The sequence below is a fragment of the Peromyscus californicus genome, unplaced genomic scaffold, assembly GCF_007827085.1.
Source record: "Peromyscus californicus insignis strain IS unplaced genomic scaffold, ASM782708v3 Scaffold_17__1_contigs__length_78620276, whole genome shotgun sequence".
NCBI lineage: Eukaryota > Metazoa > Chordata > Mammalia > Rodentia > Cricetidae > Peromyscus > Peromyscus californicus.
This window is the reverse complement of record NW_026294469.1, coordinates 13,728,992-13,751,223: the sequence shown is the minus strand read 5'-3', so window position 1 is coordinate 13,751,223 and position 22,232 is coordinate 13,728,992. Positions and strand designations below refer to the sequence as shown.

The 22,232-nt window shown below is 44.6% G+C and overlaps 1 protein-coding gene across 2 annotated transcripts in view; it reads right to left on the bottom strand.

Moving 5' to 3' along the window:
* Mapre2 (microtubule associated protein RP/EB family member 2) overlaps positions 1-22,232 on the bottom strand; it is a 149,605-nt gene that overhangs the window by 100,685 nt on the left and 26,688 nt on the right. The window lies entirely within an intron of this gene.

Genomic DNA, 22,232 nt, shown 5'->3' with positions numbered 1-22,232 from the left:
TTCAAGGCTGAGTGATAAAAAGAGAAAGGTACAAAAGGAAGGTGTTTGCCTAGGGCTGCACATCCTAGGAGAGTGCCTTGTGGGCTTCACATGCGGGGAGAGGTCTCTAGGGCCAAATGTCACAGAAAGTTTGCATAAGATAAGAAGTGAGACAGAAGTATTTACTCCATTTGAGAAGTGGTTCTCAAGATATTTTTAAAGGGTAGATTTCAGACCAGACCCATCAATGATTGCTAAAGAAAAGAAAGGCATCTTTCAAGAAGGAGGAAAAGCTGCAATTCTTGCAGAAAACATGAGTTTTTCCAATTAAACTAAGAAATTAAGGGAAGGAAAAATACATTATGTATATAGACTAAGTAGCTAATGGGACTCAGTAAGCATTTGCCTTAAAATGCCCCTTGCGATCTTGGAAGGGACCAATGTAGTAATTAAAGAGTATGCCTTATATGCCACACACAGGTAGACTGATACTCCTCCCAAACTCTAATGGAGTCAGTGTCCACACACACACAAAAAGCTAAAATAACAAACAAATAAAAATTGAAGTATTTAAAATGTGTGTTTGGCAAGCAGGGTTTCTCAGGCAGACCCGGAGGCCAGAGAGGCAGAGTCAGGGTAATAATGGCCAAAGGGGAAACAACACCATCAGGTTTCATCAACCAGACCCACGCAAACATGACTGGATAGGACACCAGGCTAGGAGTTCTCTTAGGACAGGACCGTCAACAATTGCACATTGGCAGAAACATTCTCCCTCTCCTCTTCTGCCCTCTCTCTGCATTGCCTGAGATTTGAGAAACAACATCAACAACAAAAATCCAAAATATAACATAACCTGACGGACGAACCAGGACTGGATATGAGCCTGATTCCATCCTGGAAGCACCTTCTTGTCATCAAGCCTTTTCTAGGCTTTCTGTGTTTATGGATGCTGCTCTTCATCACTGTCAAAGGCATTCACAGCTGTTGACCACCTCTGGTGGGGGCTTCTTGGCATCATTATTAACCTCCAAATATAAGAGATTCCACTTGACAGTCACTAGGAAGTGACTGCCCTAGGAAGGCCATTTCTCATATGTGTATGTGCTATTATATTTTCAAATGGGAAATGGGAGGTCCTGTTTACCAATGACTTCAAATATGCTACGTACCCCACATTACATCAGTGAATAAGTGTATGGTCTGCTGGCTAGCGGCGCTGTCCCAGAAATCACATCAGTGATATAGAAGTGAATTTGGATTTGATTAGTGTTTTCTCTGGGCCTGATAAGAATTTTGTGATACATGCATGCCTTCTAGCTTTAGATAATATAATTTATTTAATTAAAGTTGGTAAATGTTTTCTCCCAGGTTCAGAAAGACCTCTTCAGAGCCAACCTACATGAATTTGTTCCTCCAGAACTGGCATTGTTTGTTTGTTTGTTTTTGTTTGTTTGAGACAGATTCTCACTATGTAGCTCTGGCTGTCCTGGAACTCACTATGTAGGTCAGGCTGGCCTCGAACTCACAGAGATCTGCCTGGCTCAGCCTCACAAGTGCTGGAGTGCCTTTTTAAAAGACCAAAACAAACTACTAACCTCTTTCTCTGACCAAACTCGTGTCCTCTGGAAGAACAGCAAGAACTCTTAACTGCAGAGTAATCGCTCCAGCCCTCAGTACCGACTTTTGAGATCATTGGTCTTTGCATGTAATTTATTAGCCAAGCTGATAGCTTGGAGGATGTATCCAGAAGGCAGGGTTTTGCAGGTCTCCTTCCAGTATGCCAGCAAAATAGCAAGATTTGCATGATGTTAAAATATAGATTATTCCATCATATTCAGTAAGAGTTCTGTGCTGAGCCTTATCTAATTTACTCTTTCTTAAATTTTTACAAGCTTAGGTTTAGTTTTTTTTGGAATAACTTCCAGAACATGATGTGGATGCAATTTTCAAATGCTTGCAGAACATTACGATTTTTGCAGTCATTCAATCAAATCTGCAATGTCAGGTTCCAGTCCATTAAATAAAATGTGTTTTTGAACTATAGCATCTGGTTAAATCTCAGAGTGTTAAACACATTTTCCAGAGAAATACAGAGTAATAAACATAGTGAACAAGTTATTATCACATGAATAGAGAAAACCAAGCAGAAACCAAGGAAGGCCCACTGTGATGGCAGTGTTTGTCTTAGGGCTTAACCTCTCTTTGGTGAGTGTTTATTGAGCACTTACTATGTGCATTTGGTGGGGTAAATAGAGAAAATAAACAAGTGTGTCAGATGGTGGTAAATGCTACAGAAAAAAATAAAGCTAAGAGAAAGGGTACAGAAAAAAAGATGCTGTGGTGATATATTGTGTACCCTAACAAATTTGACTGATGATCAGAGGACAGAGCCAGCCACCAGATTAAACATAGAAGCCAGGCAGTGGAGGCACACACTTTTAACCCTAGCACTCAGGAGACAGAGATCCATGAGATCCATCTGGATCTCTGTGAGTTCAAAGCCACCCTGGACTACATGAGATTGATTCAGTGTAGGAGAGAAACAGAGCCAGGCAGTGGTGGCACACACCTTTAATCCCAATACTTGGGGAATCACACACCTTTAATCCCAGCACTAGGAAAGCTGAGACAGGAAATGATAGGGCTGGGCGGAGAAAGGTATATAAGGCATGAGGAGACAGGAACTAAAGCCTTTAGGCTGAGGAAAGCTTTGCAGGCTGAGGAGTCCCAGAGGTAAGAGGTAGCTTGTTCCTTTGTCTCTCTGATCTTTCAGCATTCACCCCAATATCAGGCTCCGGTTTTGTTTTTTGTTTTGTTTTATAAAAAGACCATTAGCATTTCGTGTAACAGGAAGCTATAATTTTAAACGGACTGGTCAGAGCAGGCGTTGCTGTAATGATGATACTTATCCTGTGATTCGGAAGTGAGGAAGATAATGTAGACCACAGCTAGTGCAAAGGCCCTGAGGTGGGGGAGTGACTTAAGGAGCAGGGGGAGAATCAGGTGTGTCTGTAGCAGAGGGGGTGGACCTGCATGTGTGTTGCAGAGAGCAGGGAGGCAGCTGCTGGAAATGAGGTCAGAAAGATCACAGAGAGGCCAGAATGTGCAGGGCTTTGGAAATTCATCGTAAAAGTCTTTGGCTAAAAGCCAACGTTAGAGACCGCTCATGTGTCATCACGTTAGCCGTGTGGGCACACACATGGAATGCTCCCTAATTACGGTCAGAACAGCACCTAATATTTCAGTGCTTTTTATGGCCCCAATGTTAGGCTTTACAATGTGTCAGTATTTTCATCCTCAAAGAAATGTCAGAGAAAGGGGCTATTTTAAGTCCCATTTGTCAAGGAGGTAACCAACTAGATGACTTGGCAAGCTCAACAGCCAGGATGTGGCAGAGCTGGGCATGAACGTGCCTGTCATATGTCAAAGAGTCATCCTCGGCTTGCTCAGCTCACCTTTCCCTGGGGTCTGCTTAACCTGAGAAGAGGAATGCAGAATGCAGAATCCAGGTCAGCAGGGTAGGGGGTGGGGGTGGTGTGGGGTGGGGGGCAGTTTGGGGAGTTGGGGGGGAGTGAAGAGGAATGGAGGGGTGGGGCGTGGAGGGGGGATGCCTGCAGAAGGTCGGAGACAGCTTAGTAGCAAAGGAATGCAGGAAGCAAGGAATGTAAAGTGAGGCCCAGGTTGAGAGGTAGAGAGACCTGAGGTCAGAGGCTGAGCAGGAGACCAACGTTCATGGAAATGAGGGATTGGCAGAAAGGAGGACAGAAATAAGTTATGGCTGAGAGAAAAAGGGCTAAGGGGTAGGGGGAAGAAGTACTAGGATTTGGGGTTACCCGTCTCCTTGACTGAGAGGGAAACAGAAAGAATTTTCTACCCTGATTTGTTGTGATCAATGACTTTATTTCTGTGTAAGCCTCAACAAGCAGTGTCCATTTCTTGGATGCCTTCTGGAAGGAGAGCAGACCGCAGGCACTTTTTGGTATTCGTATTCGAAGCTAAAATCTGTTTTCATTTTCACTATGCCAAGATGCTGTAATTCACCTATCCAGCTCTAGACATGGCTATTTGAATGCATTCCCTAAAATGTGCCTGTGTCTGAACTTATGAAATTCCTTTATTTCCTCCTTCTGCTTATTTCCATGTTAAAACAGGAACATATCTCCATGAAGTGACTGGACAGGACATCGTAAAGGTGGTAGGAGGCATGTAGGGCTCAGTCCAATAGGGAGAGAAATGAAGAGACTCTAAGTACCACTAACAAATCAATAACCTTCCAGAAGATTCCAAGGCTTTCAAGAGAAGATTTCCTCAGGGGTTCTCAAATGTCGGGCAACCTATTGAGCTTTATTTTCTGAATCTGATACTGCAAAGTTGAAACCAAGCAAAGAGACTCCTTAATGCAATCACGAAGCCGGGAGAAGCGGGGAATAGCTGCTCTATCAGGTACCAGTCTCTAGACTTTCAGAGCCACTCAGAGCCCAGGGCGTGAGACCAGAGACAGGAGGAGGGAAGGGCTTCATGAGCCTGGGTCTCCACTGCCACGCCTGGTGTGCACCACAGCAGGGCTGTGACGTTGGGATGCCTCCCTTAGAGTGTGTCAAGGGAACAAGGGGCCGGCAGCTGGAAGCACAAGTAATGGGAGAGGAATCCCCTAATTTCTGACCTCATCCACATAACATCTGTAAAAAGAAAATTAAAGCATCTTACTTCATTATGGCCAAAAAAAAAAAAAAAAAAGGAATGCAACTGGAAATTATGAAGTAAGACTAAATTTCTACCAGAAATGTTTTAATTAGTGTTCATAGCTTGTTTCATCAGAAATGGCTTTAATTAGATCTTAGAGTACTCGGTGTCTTCACGCTTTCATCTGCATTGACTCAGCATCTACGGAATACAAACGTGAATTGTAAGCATGGATGTGAGGGGTCTACTCACAGAGGGGAGCACACAAAAACAGCAGGCCACCTTCAAGAAGCTTCCATCTAATTTCTATCTAAAAGAATCAGACCTAGAAACCTGAAGGAATCTCAGGCCTTTAATTAAAAAAGAATTGTTTTCTTCTGTGTTTGGTCTGTCTGTATGTCTGCACATCATCTGCAGGCCTGGTACCCGAGCAGATCAAAGAGGGTGCCAGGTTCCCTGGAACTGGAGTTACAGATGGTTGTGAGCTGCCAGGTGGGTGCTAGGAACAGAGCCCAGGTCCTCTGGAAGAGCAGTCAGTTCTCTTTACCACTGAGCCATCTCTCCAGCCCAGAATCTCAGTCTTACTCAGTCTTAACCACTTATAGGGAGACACAATGAATCATCAGTCAGCTGACAGATCTAGAATCGGTTCTCAGGATTAACTCTGTTACTCAGCCATCTTCTCAATGCCCTCCAGGCCAAATTCCAGCCTGTTCCGAGTCCTCCCACCAGTGTTCAAGGGCACAAAAGAGTCATCACCCATGGGAAATGGGCCTGTGGGCAGGGAGCACGGCAGTGAATATTATTGTTCCACACTTCTGTGGAATAAATAACTCTTCAAATCTGCTTGTAGCAGGTTTTCTCTTTGGGCCGCCAGCCCCCAAATCATGACATGGAGACTTATTAGTAATGAATGCTTGGCCTTAGTTTAAACTTGTCTCTGACTAGCTTTTTAAGCTTAAGTTAACCTGTTTCTTTTCATCTATGTTTTGCCTCGGGGCTTTTTACCTTTCTTTCATTCTGTGTGTCCTACTTTCTGCTTCTTCTGTGTCTGGTTGACTGGCTGGCCTTTGGGTATCTCCCTTTCTTTCTCCTTCATTCTTCTCTCTCTCTCTCTCTCTCTCTCTCTCTCTCTCTCTCTCTCTCTCTCTTTCTCACACTCTCTCTCTCTCTCTCTCTCTCTCTCTCTCTCTCTCTCTCTCTCTCTCTCGCCTAGATTCTCCCTCCTACTTATTCTCTCTGCCCTCCAGCCCCACCTATCCCTCTACTGTCTATTTATTGGCTGGTCAGCTTTTCAGTAGACCAATCAGGTGTCTTAGGCAGGCAAAGTAACACATCTTTGCATTGTTAAACAAATGCAGCATAAAGAAATGTAACACATCTTTGCCTAGTTAAAGCAATATACCACAACATCTGGTGGTTCAGCAGAGCTTGGCTATCAGGGTGGGTTCAGTGATAGACCGATGGCCCAACATGTATAGAGCTGAAATGCATGTGTGTGTGTGTGTGTGTGTGTGTGTGTGTGTGTGTGTGTGTGTGTGTTATTTCTTATTAAAGACGGCACTGGAAAATTAAGAAAACATTGTAAAGGATATCTCTCATATTTCTGAAAGAAAGAATAGCAAAGTAGAGAAAATTCATGGTTGGATTTCAGATTTGCATTTGAATCTAGGTGCTGGTGCTTACAAGTTACACAACCCTGGCCAGACTATTTAATTTCTCTTAGCTTTAGCACCTTAATTCATAAAATAAGATTTCTAATGAGACAACATATTGACATATAAACTTAGGTTCTACTTTGTCCCCTGTGGTCATAATTACTTTTTTTTTGCCACTCATCCCCTCAAAAAATTTGACTTATTTCTCATCTCCTTGAATCTAGGAGGACCTTACACAATTTTGACTAATAGAGTTTTGAGATATAGTTCCAACCTATACTTGGTTTAGACCAAGACCTGGTGGCAGTTTTTGCTTCGGTGTCTTAGCAGTCATTTATTCCACAAGAAGCCAGATCACCTGGGACACCAGGCTATGTGCAGAGCCCCTGCAGATGAGGCTCCTGAAGACATGGAGGAAGGAAGGGGGAGTACCAGGGATCCAAAGATGTGACTGAGGAAGCTCATCTTCAAGGCTCATCTACAGGGACACATGGCTCAGAGACACTCGCCTAGCTGTGACCTTCATTAATATCTGATTTATGAACCACGAGAACAACAAAATGGTTATTTCACGTCAGCAAGTCTTGAGGTGTTCTCTATGAATAACTATCCTGCTGGTTCTCTACTGCAGGACAACTAATCAGCCACGCTTCTACTGGTCCACGAGAGAGCCAGCATTTTGTTGTTGCCCTAAATCTTGACGTGGCCTGGGCTTAGCCAGGAGGTTGTCATGGTTCCTCACAGAGGAACTTCTGTAGTCAAAAGATAACTGACTTCTGAAGTCAGCTAAGGTTTCCTCAGTCTTGTGCCTGGTGAGGAGGGATGTCTTTTTGTTAGGAATTTAGTTGTAGCCATGGTTGGAACACCTAGACAAGGCCTTTCTACAAGGTGTGGACTTCCTCATAGCACAGCAGCTGAGGTCCGAGTGATAAAGAACCTGCAGAAGGGCACTCTAGACATCACAGCGCATCATTTCTATGGTCTGGTCCGGGCAGCCAGAAAGGTGCACTTGGATCTAAGAGGAAGGTCCTAGACAGCCTCCGTTCTCAGGAGGAATGCCATTCACACCCTGTAAGAAAAGCATGTGTTAAAAGAGACTCTGGCGGCCATCGACGGAAAGAGCATTCTGCTATCCCCCACACACTCTGACTTTCAAAGCAGAAATATCAAAGGAGAAAAGAAATCAGCCCTCGAGGGAGGACTGAGTTCTGAGTCTGATGGATAAGCTCAAAGCAGACAGAGTAACACTCAGAAGACAACGTTGTCAGCCTCAAGAGTCTAACTTTCAAGTATGCAAAGCTTAAAATCATTGACATACTTAGACCTTAAATTTCCCAGTGCAAGCCACAGGGCTCCGTGACTGGCTGGAGACTGCCAAGCGTGGTATGTGTCACCGAGGAAGAACCCTGCTCTGCCTCTCCCTCTCCCCAGCCACACCTCACAGCTTTGGAATCTAAGACCAGAGAGAAACTGTTTTCTGCTTACATCTGAATGCCAAAGACCTGGAGGTTGCTGAGTCACCTCAGCACAGGGTGGGGGTGGGGGGGAACACAGGACAAGAGGGCCCAGGTTCAGGTGAAGGGCTGCTGCAGGCAACACCAGCTTTTCTGCAGCGTTGCCAAATACTCCTTTGGCAGGGACTGGAAAGTCAGCAGAAGACAGGCCTCTGCTGGCTGTGTGCATTGTCCGAGGAAGGAACCCGTCACAACAGCCCCGGGAAAGTCAAGGCTCCACCTGGCTTTTCAGAGGCACCTTGTAGAAAAAACATGGGCCCATGCTACAGCAGTTGTGCTTCTAACCATCTCCTCCCACTTACTAAGACAGAGGAGAAGCATGAATTAGCTCAGCAACACTGGTTTTTCCAGCACTTAACAAGGATGCTTCTCCCCTTGGCCATTTCCAGGCTACTCCGCACCCCCTCCTCCTTCAGCTCGTGAGTCCTTCTACATCCCTCTACATCCCTTCTCTCCTTTTAAAGAACCCTCCAGGGGATCTCCTGTCACTTCAAGATAAACTTTCCAAGTCTTACCTCGGTACTTTTGGCCCTAAGCAACCTACCTTAGAATTTACTCCTCCTGCCCAGCTACATAGGATGAGAGTGACATCTCATTTGGTGGCCTTTGAATGGGAAGCATTGGATCTCCTTCCGGGTATCAGCACTAGCGAAGGCTCCTGTATTTGAATCTTTCATGACTGTTTGGGTAGAGATTGTTCTTCGTTTCTCTAGTGGGCCCTGTTTGCTGAGTACCATTTGGAAAGATCTTTAGTTGCTTTCTGAAGAAGCAAGGGAGATGATGACACAGGAAATTAGTCTAATGAATTAGAATGACGTGTGCGTCATCATGGTGGCGCACGACTTTAATGCCAGCAGTCAGGAGGCAGAGGCAGGCGGATCTCTGTGAGTTTGAGGCCAGTCTAGTCTACAGAGTTAGTTCAAGGACAGCCAGGGCTGTTACACAGAGAAACCCTCTGTCTAAAACAAAACAAAACAAAAAGACAAAAGGAAGCAATGGTGTACACACAACAGTATAGCAGTTATTTCCTCCTGAGAGAGGAAGAAAGAGCCGGAACAGTTCAGCCACCACAGCCTCATCTTTACAACTACTTTGTCTGTAACCAGATTACATCATTAAAGGCAGACTCACAATGTTTCCAGCAGCCTAACACAGCTTTAAAATTCATAGGGAACTATTGGTCGGGAGACACTAGGACTCAAAACATTGCTATTTCCTGCTGATGGCTAGACCACTTAAAGTTCCACAGAGAGGCTAGATGACAAGTTAAACAAAACAAAACAAAACAACCAGTTTCTTTGGCTGATGACTTTGGCATTCAGCGGCCTCACATTCCACAGGCAAAGCGCTCCACTCCGGAGAAGCAGGTCCCTGCAGAGCAGGCTCCTCCCACAGTCACATCCCTTGAAAACCCGTCCCTGAAGTTTGGACACGGTGCTGTGGAGTGCAGCCAACTGACTTCACAGCGGTCAGGAAACAGCTGCAGATCTGCTCTGACGTCACGCCCTGTGCAAATACTCCACAAAGGACACATTCCGATCAAGAGAAGGAGCATGGCGCGGGCTTGGCTAGCAACTCCGAGGTGTGAAGCCTAGTGATCTAGTAAGACAGAAAAGCAATTTCCTGGTGTCCTCTAACACTCACCACTTTTCTTTTGATTTTTCCCTTCCCTTCTTACAAGCAAAGGAGCTGTTTATTTCCATCCTTTAATTTTATCCCATGGTCATTTATAACATGGAAAAAAAAAAAAAAGACCTAACAAGGAACCAAGCCCAAGAATCAGTCCTGGCCAAGGTTGGAAGCACACCTCTGTGATCTCAGGGAAGCCGAGGAAGAGGGCTCTCCTAAGTTCTAGGCTAGCCTGTACTACAGGCAGACAGGGTCCTGTCCCAAGTCCCAAGTCAAATCAATGGAAAGTATATGACTGAGTGCTAGACACTGCCAGCCTAAAGCACCAAAGCTTTGTTATTTGAAGATTTGGACCAAACAGGATGCTTTAGCTGGGCATGGCAGTACTCCCCTGTAATCCTAGCATTCCAAAGAGTTAGGCAGGAGAGATGTGAATTCAAGGCCAGCCTGGGCTACATAATGAGACTCTGTCTCCAAAAGAAAAATACATTATTTAACCTAATCTTTTTTATGGCCTACAGTGGATCTTTGGTATGATATGAAGAGTATGATATGTAGTGGTGTAATATGTAACACAAGTAAGACACACTTGGGTTATCACAGTTCTATAACAAATCTTTAACCATGTTACAAATATTACCTAACAAAATCACTATCATTTCTATTTTTATTACACATGTATGTGTGTGGGGGGAGGGTGCGCAGGTGTGCACATGTATATGTTGTATATCGCGTGTCTGCTTTATTGTATGTGCACTGTGTGAGTGCAGCACCCAGGAAAACTAGAGAGGGCATCAGATTTCGTGGAACTGAAGTTGTAGGCAGTTATCTGTGACCTGACATGGCTTGTAGGAACTGAATTCCAGTCCTCTGCCAGAGCAGCGAGTGTTCTTAATCCTCAGGCTTCTCCCTAGCCCTGGGCTCTTCTTATTTCCCTGTAACCCAGGAGCCTTCCATTTTCTGGAACTTTGTCACTCTCTGGTCCCCATCCAGGTTTCCAAAACTATGATGGATTTGCTCCTGCTTCTACTTGATGATTTTGTTGTTGTTTTTTTGAGACAGGGTTTTGCTATGTAGCTGGTCTCAAACTCACAATCCTTATGTCTACGTCCTTATAACTGGTGTACACCATGATACCCGGTCTCATTATTTTTCAGTAATTGCCTTAATCTTATTAACGTGTACTAGCTGTAACTACTAATGTGGTTCAGTGTGGCATTGTCACACATGCACACAGTAGTGTGACCGAATCAGACCCAGTGGAAGAGCTACAGAAGGTGGAAGCATAGCCACATTCAAATGGAACTTCTGTGGTTCTGTCTTAACTTTGGTCTAAGACAGGATCTTACTGCAGATCAGGCCGATTTCAACTTGGCCTGCTGCTGCACCCTGAGCCACACCACACCTGGTTAGACGGAAGCTAGCTTGACTAGGCATCTTAGTTAGGGTTTCTATTGCTGCGAAGAGACACCATGACCACAGCAACTCTTATAAAAGAAACATTTCATTGAGGATAACTCGCTTACAGTTCAGGGGTTCAGTCCATTATCATCATGATGGGGAGCATGGCAGCATGCAGGCAGACATGGTACTAGAGGAATAGCTGAGAGTTCCACATCTTGTAGGCAACAGGAAGTCAACTGAGACACTAGGTGGTATTCTGGGCATAGGAGACCTCAAAGCCCACCCCCACAGTGACACACTTCCTCCAACAAGGCCATACCCACTCCAACAAAGCCACATCTCCTAATAGTGACACTCCCTATGAGATTATGAGGGCCAATTACATTCAAACTACCACACTAGGGTACTTGCATTTTGTTTGATATTTACTCCATGTCCTAAAATACAAACTTTAAAACAGTCTGGTGTTTGGGACTCTACACAATTAAACCCTGGCCTAGCTTCTCCTTATCTCTCAATCCTGCATGATTGACATGCTTTCCCAACCCCTTCAGATGACTTATGTCTAGACTGTCACTTCTCCTTGTTACCTGTTAATTTACAAAGGCAGTCAGGGCTCAAAGGCTATTCTCCAAGACCATAATAAAGTAACCCCAATTCCCTAACAGTTAAAAGCATGGTGAAACAGCAGTTAGGCAAGTGATTCCATTCTTTGTGCCAGCAACACCAGTTTTCCCGACCACAGTTCTCTTCTCTCCCTTCATGAGAAAGTAATTTTTCTTAAATAGGTTTAAAATTCAAAAATAATGCTTTATGTTTTGATATCTTAATGCACAATGAAAAATACCAGCTTTTGAGGTCATTCTTTTCAATAAATAAATGTTACTAATTCCAGTAAGTTTTATTTAATAATGTGGGGACTATGTTGCCCTAAGCAGGTTGGATAGTCTCTTCCAAGACACCATTAGCGATGTCTATGCCTCCTTGTTGGAAGTAATAATGTCATTACACAATGTTGTAAGCACTCAATTCATAGTTTATGGAAACCAAGGGAAGCTTTTCTCCAGACCAAGTGTGGAAAAGGCTGCTAACAGTCCAGTCTAGTTTATAAACCAAAGTAATGAATGCTACATGAGCCTGAGACACATCACTCCCCAGGAGCAAAACTAACAACAAAGACACCAGAATTCCATGAGAGCAATGCTATCAAGTGCATACAGAGTCGTAACAGAATAATGAGCCAGCACTCAAAACAGGGGTTTAGAATGCAGCTGGCAGATAGGAAGTCCCGATGACCTAGAATCAAGTCTTTCTGGGAGGCACTCACAGGCTTTTTTTAACCTTTACTGCTTAAGTCCTCTAGAGCAGCTGGCTCTTAACCTGACAGTCTGAGACTCTTGTGAAGTACTGTCTAAAATACTGAGGCACAGCTAATGTCAGAACATAGACAAACGTGTGAACGTGCTCACTTGAAGCTGAGTGATATCTGAGGTTAGGGATGCTGACAGCCCATGTCATCTACAGTACAAGACTCTACAGAACTCAGAAAGCACATACCAAGTGCCCAATGTCTGCAGAGTAATTAGGATGTGTTATCTATTGCTATGGAGAATATTATATTTGCAAAGCAAAAAGAAGGCATGTGAAGAGTCTTTAAAATCAGAGGTAATATCCAATCAGGAAGTTCATAGTATAATAAAAACTGAGTTCACAGGGGATGTGGGGACGAACAGGTCTGAACCTACTTGGGAGTATTATGTAACTATTTACAACCTATGTTTATAATACATAAAAGTTAACTTTGAAATGGACTCGATGCAGCAAACAGTGTCAGGCTAGTTAAGTGATGGTTTGTGATGCTATAGACTGTGTCTCAGACACTAAAGCTGCAGTTGTCCACATACATAGCAGCACACAAAATCACTCGCGATACAACAGGAAATAACCAGCGAAGTACTAGAATGTGCACAAGGTCTGACAACAGCCGAATGGCATGTGAGTGAGGACTGGAGTGAAAAGACAAACATAAAATGGAAGCTACAAAGTAGCACACACAGGGCATGGACGGCTCCAGAGATGTGATGTACAACCGTAGCAGACACAGGGCATGGACGGCTCCAGAGATGTGATGTACAACAGTTGCACACACAGGGCATGGACGGCTGGAGAGATGTGATGTGCAACAGTTGCACACACAGGGCATGGACGGCTCCAGAGATGTGATGTACAACAGTAGCAGATACAGGGGATGACGGCTCCAGAGATGTGATGTACAACAGGAGTCCATGGATACAACTGTACGGTGTAGGAGGTCATGCTAACTGAGTAGACTTTCATGGCTATTTTGACAAAAGAGCAATAAATGGCCAATTCTGAGATGATGGACATGTTCTTTTAAAAAAATCTATTATCATTCTTTTATGTATGAGTGAGTGTTTTCCTTGTATGTATGTTTATGCATCACATCCATGCCTGGTGTCCCTGGAAGCAAGAAAAGGCTGTCAGATCCTCTGGATCTGGAGTTACAAACAGTTGTGAGCTGCCGTGTGGGTTCTGGGAATAGAACCCAGGTCTTCTGGAAGAGCAACCAGCGCTTTCAACCTCTCAGCCATTTCTTCAGTCCTCCATTTCTATATTATTATTTTTTAATGATTTATTTTTATTTCATGTACATTGGTGTTCTGCTTGCATGTATGTCTGTGTGAGAGTATCAGATCCCCTAGAACTGGAATTATAGACAGCTGTGAGCTGCCATGTGGGTGCTGGGAATTGAAGCTGAGTCCTTTGGAAGAGCAACCAGTGCTTTTAACCAATGAGTCATCTCTCCAGCCCTTCAAATTATTTCTATTATGAAAAATTTGAAAACACTATACAAGCAGAAGAAAAAAAAATCCCCTATGTAAGAGATACTGAAAAGGTGTGCAGGAACCAGTAGATCCTTTGTGACACTTAATTCAATGGTTACAGATGATTCTATATATTTATTGTAATACGTAAGTACATGTAAGCACATAGATATATACTAAGGTGATGTAGTATGACTTTGTTTCTTGAGTAGACTTAATAAAACAACCAAATTGTGCATCTTCTATGCCAGCAAAGAAGAGCTAACACACAACAACAAAATGGTAGAGCAAGGAGGAAGAGAGGGTAGAGAGAGGAGATGGAGGGAGAGGAGGAGGAAGAGAGGGTAGAGAGAGGAGTTGGAGGGAGAGGAGGAGGAAGAGCAGGAGACAGAGAGGAGATGGAGGGAGTGGAGGAGGAGAGAGGGTAGTGAGATTATCTGTACTACATCTCCTCTACTCTGCTTCAGTCCCAGGCTCGAGATCACGTGTCTAAGCATGAGCATCTAGCTGAGGACACCGCCTGCCGGCACATGATGGAGATACTGAGGTGTGGGTTTGTCTCTGCTTGGGTTCTAACTTTGGTTCTGAATAGGACTTACTATTTAAATGACAAGTCTTGAGCAGCAAAGTCACTAACCCATTTGAAACTCCATTTCCCTAGTTAAAAGGCATTAAAGATTTTTATATAAGATACGTAGGGTTAATGAAACAATGGGGCAGCCTACGTTCAACTGCTAATGGAATGCTAGTACACAGTAGGCATCAGATAAAATTGGTTCTCCCACACTTAGCCCTTTGTACACAGGACTCTGGTATTCAGGCAGAAAGGAAGGCGAGCCCACCATGGGGCTACTGCTTCTCAGACCTGTCTCTCTCCCTGACATACACTTTTATATGGAGATGATCTCTTGGCTACCACTGTTTTTGCTGATGGCAGGACTTGTGTGGCCATCAGTCTGGGGTGAGCTTTCTGGGCTGGCACTATTCACAATCCACATTCAAAATTCCAGTTCTATTTAATTTTGTTTCTGTGGTTGGGGAGGAAGCTTGGTCAGCAAGTGTCTTACTCTAGAAGTATAAGGACCTGAGTTTGATTCCCAGAACCTATTAAAGCCAGGGTGGCCATGCATGGTTAGGATTTCAGTTATTGGAGACAGGTGGATCCCTGGGCACTGACCAGCCAGTTTAGCCTATTCAGATAAACTAAGATAATACCTTAAAAAAAAAGAGAAATCACACACACACACACACACACACACACACACACACACACACACACACACACACTTCTATAGCTTCTGTCAAAAATAGGAGCCGCTGGTCACACGTGGATCACACTGAATCAATCATCATATAAAAAAGTCTAAAATGTGATTCCTGGGTTTCACAGCTGCATTTGGCATCCTCAGTGGCCATGCATGGCTTGTAGCTTCCAATGGGATAACACAGACTTAGAACATGTTCGCTGTCACGGCAGGCCAGCTCAGCTGCTCCGCTTTGAATTTCTAGGACATCAGTGGGTAAGACCAATACCACACGGTCAATGTTTATCATATTTGCTCCCTGCTTCATTTGTTTTTAACCTACTCTCAAACCAGGACTGTAAAATCAGAACGTGAGATAAGATGAAAGGAGACAATTTGTTGCTGGGGCTTTTACAGATGCAGTCACCCGGGCACCAGCTGGTGAGGACCAGTGGCATTCTGTCTGCTACGGCAGCTCCCTTGGGAGGAGAACCTGGATATAAGATGCCCTTGGTGGTGACTTCAGAGTATTGCTTACCTGGATCCTGGTTCTGCACGCAAAAGGAAATCTATAGAGGCACATGGGACGCTGAAAGTTTGCTGAGCAGCCACCAGGTTTATGTCTATTTGCAACACCGCAGGTACCTTTGGGGCCGTCAGTACCCAGCACAAACAGACTTGTGAATGGAGGGCATAGTACCAAACTATCCAGTAAATTATTAAGAAATCTGTTGTAAGCCAGGACGTGGTGGTGCATGTCTTTAATCCCAGCACTTGGGAAGCAGAGGCAGGCGGATCTCTGCAAGTTCGAGGCCAGCCTGGTCTACAAAGTAAGTTCCAGAACAGCCAGTGTTACATAGAGAAACCCTGTCTCGGAAAAAGAAAAAAAGAAAAAAAAGAAATTTGTTGCTATTTTGTTTTGCAGTGGTAAGAGTCAAACTCAGGGCCTTGTTCATGCGAGGCATGTACTCTACCACTGAGCTACATCACCAGCCCTTGTTTTTAATTTTTTCTGTGTTTCTGTGTGTGCTCATTGCACATGTGTGTAGGTACCCGAGAAAGCCAGAAAAGGACATCAGATCTTCTGGGGCTGGAGTCACAGGCAGTTGTGAGCCACCCATGTGAGTGCTAGGCATTGAACTTGGGTCCTTTGCCGGAGCACCAAGTGTTCCTAAACCCTGAGCCATTTCTCCAGCCCCAGCCCTTGGATATGATGAAATGGGGTGCTTTGTAGCTAAGGCTGGCTTCATAGCCCTAATCTTCCTGCCTCGGTTTCTGAGGGTGGGGGTTACACTCATTAGCACACCTGGCTTCAAAGACATGTGGGGATAGTTTTCAATCATCTCTATAGTCAACACAGGACTCAGGTGAATTAGTTCTAATCCCCATTATTAATCTCATCGTAGTCCAAATAATTAGCAACTCTTTAACCCATTAGTTTGCGTTTACAAAGTTTTAAAGAAAAAAAATAATGAAGTGTGAGGCTGCTTTAAATTACATGCATGATCGGAATCCATGTCTCTTCAAGAGGAGCATTTATAAAGTCTGCATCTGCTAGGTGTGCGTATCTCAAGGGGACCGCTGAGCCCAGCTGGATGGAGAAGCACCTGTCCAGAACTGCACAACTGACCTCATGGACTCCAAAGCTAATGCCTCAGCGCACTGTGTCTCTAGTCAGGGTGCTGTCACTCATCAGCCAGACATTTTAGGGTGTTTGAATCTCCCGTCCTTCTCCTTGTACCCACCTTCTCCTTGTACCCACCTTCTCCCTGTACCCACCTTGTCCCTGTACCCACCCTCTCCCTGTACCCACCCTCTCCCTGTACCCACCCTCTCCCTGTACCCACCTTCTCCCTGTGCCCACCTTGTCCCTGTACCCACCCTCTCCCTGTACCCACCCTCTCCCTGTACCCACCCTCTCCCTGTACCCACCCTCTCCCTGTACCCACCCTCTCCCTGTACCCACCCTCTCCCTGTACCCACCCTCTCCCTGTACCCACCCTCTCCCTGTACACACCCTCTCCCTGTACCCACCTTCTCCCTGTACCCACCCTCTCCCTGTACCCACCCTCTCCCTGTACACACCCTCTCCCTGTACCCACCTTCTCCCTGTACCCACCCTCTCCCTGTACCCACCCTCTCCCTGTACCCACCCTCTCCCTGTACCCACCTTCTCCCTGTACCCACCTTCTCCCTGTGCCCACCTTGTCCCTGTACCCACCTTCTCCCTGTGCCCACCTTGTCCCTGTACCCACCTTCTCCTTGTATCCAGCTTCTCTCTATATCCAGCTTCTCCCTGTACCCACCTTCTCCCTGTACCCAGCTTCTCCCTGTACCCAGCTTCTCTCTATATCCAGCTTCTCCCTGTACCCAGCTTCTCCCTGTACCCAGCTTCTCTCTATATCCAGCTTCTCTCTGTACCCACCTTCTCCCTGTACCCACCCTCTTCTCAGCACATGGCCTTCCTCTGACGTCACAGAGGGTACTCAAGGTACTAGGCCAGCCTGAAGTTTCCAGAAACCTCATTAAGCAACTGTAACACCAGAAGGGCAGCCTTCTTAATGTTTTTTGCTCTTTGTAACAATGACACATACTCTCATTCATTGCCTCTTGCTCTTGAACATCTGGTCTGTAACTTTTCAAATGCCTCTTCTACTGACTTTCTGTCATACTTGAATAGCCCAGATCTCTTCCATTTTAAACTGGCTTCTCTCTAAGTGCCCCTCACCATTCTCATCTTTATAATCAAACATCTTAAAGGGTATGTTATGTTGCAGGATATTTTATCACACTGTGTGAAGATGTGTTGCTGTTTTACCTTGCCTGTCTAATGTACCTGATTGGTTTAATAAAAAGCTGAATGGCCAATAGCTAGGCAGGAGAGATAGGCGGGGCTTCCAGGGAGAGAGAGGGACTCGGGGTGAATCTAGGTGCGTGGGAGACACCAGTGAGACACTGGGAAGTCAGATGTACATTGTGCAGGATAGCTAACAAGCCACATGGCAAAATGTAGATTAATATAAATGGGTTAATTTAAGTTATAAGAGCTAGTTGGGAACAAGCCCAAGCTAAGGTCAAGCTTTCATAATTAGTAATAAGTCTCCATGTCATGATTTGGGAGCTGGCAGTCCCAACAAGAAAGATTGACTATAATCTTAACCTACCCTCTGTCTCAGTGGTTCTCAACTTGGGGGTTGAATGATCCTTTCACAGGGGTCACCTAAAACCATTGGAAAACACAGACATTTACAGTTCATAACAGTAGCAAAATTACAGTAGCAACAAAATAATTTTATGGTTGGGGGTCAGCACAACATGAGGAACTGTATTAAAGGGTTGCAGCTTTAGGAAGGCTGGGAACCCCTGCTCTATCTCTCTTTTTTTTTTTAATGAAAAGTTTTTTCATACAATATTTTCTGATCATGACTTCCTCTTTCTCAACTCCTCCTAGATACTTCCTACCTCCCCATGCATCCAACTCAACACCCTTTCTTTCTCTCTCTCTAGAAAGCAAACAAGCAAACAAAAACCAAACAAACCAGGACTAAAAAAGAAAGAAAGAAAAAAAATCCCAAAACTCAAGAAACACATACACATCCCATAAAAACATAAGATCTGAAACTATGATATACAGGCAAAAGGCCACTAAGACAGAATATGCCCAAACAAAGAAATATGAAACAAAAAAAATCTCCAAAAATATCATTGAATTCATTTGTGTTGGTCATCTACTGCTGGGCATGGAACCTACCCTTAAGTGTGGTTAATGTACTCAGTGAGATTCGATTGGAGAAAAGTACTTCTTCCTTTGCAAGTGGGTTTCAGTTAGAGATAGTTTCTTGGTTAGGGGTGGGAGCCTGTGTCCACTTCTCCATCTCAGTGCTGGGACCTCATATGGCTTGAATTTGGGCAAGGTCCTGTGTGTCAGATGAGTTTATTCTTTTTTGTTGTTGTTGTTTTTCAAGAAAGACAGGGTTTCTCAGTCCCAACCTTGCCCAAATTCGAGCCATATGAGGTCCCAGCACTGAGATGGAGAAGTGGACACAGGCTCCCACCCCTAACCAAGAAACTATCTCTAACTGAAACCCACTTCCAAGGTCTCAGTCTGTGAGATCACATGTGCATCAGTCCTGTTGTGTCTGGAAGATGCTTTCCGTGGTGTCCTCCATCTCCTCTGGCTCTTACAATCTTTCTGCCTCCTCTTGCACAGAATTCTCTGAGTCCTGTGGCCTCTGTATCTTGCTTTCTTCCCTGCTTCTCAGTTTCCTGCATCTGGCTTCCACTCTGATCATGGCATTGAAATCACACTTAGCAAAATCTCTTTGTCGCTAAGTCAACAAGCGCTTTTGGTCATCACCTTATTTAGCCTCAGAGTACCATTTGGACTTACCCACCCTTTGCTCATTGTTGCAAGATTGCTTTTCCTTGGCTTTCGCGATCCAAATTAGGCTCTGGTCTTTCTCTGTTTACAGCTAATCTTCATCAGTCAGTCTTTCTTCCTGCCTTATTCTGTCTTTCTCTAAAACTGTGTGTGTGTGTGTGTGTGTGTGTGTGTGTGTGTGTGTGTGTGTGTATCATAAATCTTTGCCATGTTAACCATTGATTAGATAGACAGTTTTGTAGTGTTAGGTACACTCACATTGTACACTCACATTGTCACCAGGCATCTTCTGAACTTTTTCCCCTGCTGGGACAGTGAGATGGCTCAGCGGGTAAACACACTTGCAACCAAGACTGATGACCTGAGTTTGGTCCTTAGAATTCAGAGGGTGGAAGGGTTCCAATACCCACAAGTTCTTCTCTGATTTCCACACGGGTGCCATGGCGTGGCCCACACCACTAAACTACATAAATGTAAACCCTTTTTAAATGAAAGAATATCCATCTGCTGACCATGCAAACGAGTCCTTGACTTCCTCCTCACATGGTCCAATTTCGCATCCATTTCCTTCACTCCAGGCAGCCACCGTAGCCGGAGGCTCATTGCCTTTCCCCTGGATTTCCATGTCTATTCTTGTGTTGCTCCATGATCCAGTTTGCTACACAGCTGCCCGAGGGGCAGATCTGAGATGGAGAGCGGCTTCTTAGCTTTCCGTCCCTGCTCTGTCTTCTCAGCTCTGCCCTACCCACCCCTTCCCACCTCAGCCAGGCTTCATGGTTCTCTTGTTTTCTCCACAGATCCTCTGCCGCCGCTGCTGCTTTTTCTACCAACGTTCCCTTTCTCCAGATGCCCTCCCCCGCACCTGGATACCCCTCTTTTCCGTTTGGACTGAGGTTGGATGTCACTGAGTTTGGAAGCCTTATCTGACCTTCCCATACAGGCTGGGGCTTAGCTGCTTCTGTGCTGAGGATGGAGAGTGTGGGGCTTGGTAAAGGGGAACCATTTTCCAGAATCCTAGGCATAACTAGCAAATGTAAGAATGTGTCCCAACTTTCTCTCATTTCCCAAAACTCATCTGTTTATTACTCTTTACAATTTTAAATAAAAGCAGGCAATGGTGGTGTACGCCTTTAATCCCAGCACTTGGAGGCAGAGGCAGGCAGATCTCTGTGAGTTCAAGGCCAACCTGGTCTACAAAGCAAGATCCATGACAGCCAGGGCCACACTGAGAAACCCTGTCTTTCTTGAAAAACAACAACAAAAAAAAAAGAAAAGAAAAAAAGAAAAGAAAAGAAAAGAAAAAAGAAATTTAAATAAAATCATTGCTGTTATAGAAGATGGGTAAAGCATGCATTGATTGCTCAGGTTTATTTTCCCATAGTTTTTTTTTTTTGACTCAGCAGCTCATATTTTTTATGTGCATAGACATATAAATATACATGCAATAATAATAACAAATAAGAAACAACCATTTTAAGACAGAGTAAGTGGGGGCATGTACCAGACTTTCTTTTGGCCCACTAACCAGCTCCCAAATCATGACATAGATACTTTTTTTTTTTAAATGCCAAATGCCGTTTATTGAAGGAGGAAGGAGGTCTTAATACAGGCTTACAGCACAATGGGAGAACCCCAGAGGGCAGAAGTTCACCACTGATGTTTTACAATCTTGCATCTAAGCTGTTAAGGCCCATTATGCAGGATACACAGACAAGGAACTTCCCTTAAGCATTCAGGAGTGTGGAACCTGGCAGAGAATTAGCATAGGGAGGATATCAAGGTCAAGGTCAGCAAGCAAAGCAACAGTTACCCAAAACGGGGCCAGGGCCCTACAGGTCCCCCTTTTATTAAAAAATGAGCTTCTGACTTAGGTTGCGTGGGACATCAGCAGGTCACCTTACCCGTCATGGAGACGCCTGCCCAGGCCACATAGGCGCTCTGTCTTAGGTTGGTGAGAGCCCCCAGGCATTGCCCGTCTTTGAATACTCAATATCATACAGGCTCAATCATGTGTGAGCTGCAGAGTTAACTGCTGCCAAAGATCTCGAAGTGGCACTGTCTCCCATAGTTCTTATTAACTACAGATGAGGCAGAGGAAAGTTAAAGCTGTGAATACAGAACAATGAGTATCCAAACCAGTGGGTGCCAACCCTCAGACTCTAGGCAAGTTACTCAGCTCTCCTCAACCGGGAATGCTAGTCTCAAAAATGAGCAAGTTAGATTGCCATTGAGCTTTTTTTTTCTGCTGTATAAAATATAAGAAGCACTGCAATTCTTAGGCAGTTATCAGCTGATGAGGGTCATGATCATAGATATTGCTGGCCCTATGTCTACCTGTGCATTCTTACTAAGGATCTTACTGCCTCCCGTGTCAGATGACTCCAAAGGAGTCACAGAAAGTCCTCATTCCAAAGACCCTCCCCCAAATCCTACTCACCTTCTTACAATAGAAGTTAGTCTGCTTCATATGCTTATAGACTCTCGCTCTCTCTCTGTATGTGTGTGTGAATGTGCATATGTGTGTGTATGTTTGTGGTGTGTGTTTGTGTGGTATGTGTGTCTGGTGTGTGAGTGTAGACTAGAGGACAGTCTTGGAAATAAGGTTTGGAAATAAGGTTTCTCACTGAGCTGAAACAACTCATCAGTAGGGTAGGTTGACTGGCTGGTAAGCCCTAAGAATCCATCTGTCTTCCCCTCTCGAGCAGCGGTTTTAAGTGTGCACTACCATGTCCACCTTTTTATGTGGGTGCTGGGGATCAAACTCATGTCCTCACACTTGCAAGGCAAGTGTTTTACCAACTGAGCTATCTCCGCAGCCCCAGGGCTTTGTTTGTTTGTTTAAGATTCTCTGCTCCACTAAATAGCGTGTGCTAAAGTTCTGTTGTTTACCT